The sequence below is a fragment of the Arvicola amphibius genome, chromosome X (genome assembly GCF_903992535.2).
Source record: "Arvicola amphibius chromosome X, mArvAmp1.2, whole genome shotgun sequence".
In the NCBI taxonomy this organism is placed as follows: domain Eukaryota; kingdom Metazoa; phylum Chordata; class Mammalia; order Rodentia; family Cricetidae; genus Arvicola; species Arvicola amphibius.
The window spans coordinates 31,446,993-31,449,149 of NC_052065.1; positions in this window are offsets into that span (position 1 = coordinate 31,446,993).

The following is a 2,157-nucleotide window of genomic DNA, read 5'->3' on the forward strand; positions in this document are numbered from 1 at the left end:
TTCAAAATTTGGATCTAAGGTTATGATGCCTTCGAAAAGTCCTTTTGTTTTCACAGAGGATGAGACCCTGTGGATTGCTTCTATCCAATATGGTATGATAGACCACATCCTCCTGAAAGGTTGCTGTGAACACCCTCAAGAAATTACTTTGCTCAACTGCCGACTGAGATGAATCTAGCACACAGGTTACACCATGAAAGATCTGATTAACAGCGCCCCCATTCAGCATGAAGCAGTTTGGAGAGAAATAACTATGTCCATATTCCCAGATATTGTCTATAAATGTTCTTTCACATTTAAAGGGGGATATGATATAGATATGAATAATTTGCATTGATATGGATTTTGCTTTAGTGATTTAAATTTAAGGTCAATTTTGTTATATATATTTCTGATCTTCATTAAGCTATTGTGATTGTGTAGTTCATTTTAAAAATGTAATGTATAATTAGGAAATATAGGTTGTTAATGAATAATCATCTGTAATAGCCAAGCTTGTAGTCATGTTAGATTTTCTAGATATATATAGATATATTTTAGTTAGATAAGCATTCCTAATATCTTTCCAAGAGTATAGAATATGGCATTTAAATGTTTTAATAACTTAGGACTTTTCATGACAATGAGACACATCTGCTCCTGGCAGCACCAACTACTTCAAGAGGAAGATGGGCATGGAAGAGGCTCCTTATGGACTTTGATAGCCATTTGGGCAAGAAAGTGCTCTTGCCTGGACTAATGCATAAACTGGACACAAAGAACCCGCAGAGAGCACTGCTGAACTTGCCTAAAGGTGAGATGGTCTTTTGGGGTTTCTGATTCATGAAAGAGTCTGCAAGACATTTTGCAGGACACAGCAGATAGTGACTGAACTGTCTTTGAAATTTCCTGCTTCATGGAAAAGTCTGCTGGTTACTATAGGCCTGAAGGCTGAAGATGGATGCCCCAACAGTACAAAGGAACTTTGGGTGACTGTCCAGGCAGCGAGATGTCGCTGTCATTTCTAGAGTTTGGAAGTTGCTTATTTCTTGTTTACTTAGGTAATATTATATCCTTCTGGAGTCTTTGATGGAGTTGAAGAATGGATAGATATAGTTGTTTTCCTTAGTTATGATAAAAGATAAAATAGATATAAATATTGTAACTGTAATTCTTGCTTGATAACTGTTTTGTTATATGAAATTTTACTATGTTAAAGTTAAAGCCTTTTTTTGTTTAAACAGAAAAGGGGGAAATGATGGAGGACTCTCATTGGTTAATAAAGAAACTGCCTTGGCTTTTTGATAGGTCAGGATTCAGATAGGTGGAGTAGACAGAACAGAATGCTGGGAAGAAGGGAAGTTAGCAAAACGCCATGCCTCTCCTCTCTGAGACAGTCGCCATGAAGCCAGCCACCAGGTCAGACATGCTGAATCTTTCCCAGTAAGCCACCACTTTGTGGTGCTACATGCATTACTAAATATGGGTTAAAGCAAGATGTGAGAATTAGCTAATAGGCTGAAACTAATGGGCCAGGCAGTGTTTAAAAGAATATAATTTGTGTGTTATTATTTTGGGGCGTAAACTGCCGTGTAGGAGCCGAGCTGGATGAAAAGCAGGCCTGCCTGCCTCCTCACTACAACAAAGGAAATTGGATTCAAGATTCTTCTTAAAAGAAAAAAGGAGGATATAGATATGATAGGATAAAAGGGCAGATTATTAAATCTGCTCTGAAAAGAAAGAAGGGAGGAGATATATATATATATATATATATATATATATATATATATATATATATGATCAGATAAAAAGGTAAACTATTTAATGGTGAGCCTACTTCAGCCAATGGCCTTTAAGAGGCTAGACCAGATTGGGGTGTGACTTAGGGTACCAAAAAGCTGCAGTACCACTCAGGTCTCTCTCTTCTCCTCACAAGCCACACCTGAATGTCAGACCCCATCCCTATTTTCTCTCTGTGATCCCTGAGTTCCCTTTTAATAAAGAAAAACCTTAAAATACTCTATTCCAAGTTAGTTTGGGGTTATTTGACTTGCATTCCCCCTATTTGACACATTCTGCATCATCTGGCACCCCATGTGGGAACAAGTCCACACTTACTAGGAACCTCTCAGTTTGCCAGCCTGGGACTGTTTTCTTGCTTGTTCGTGGCCCATCTGC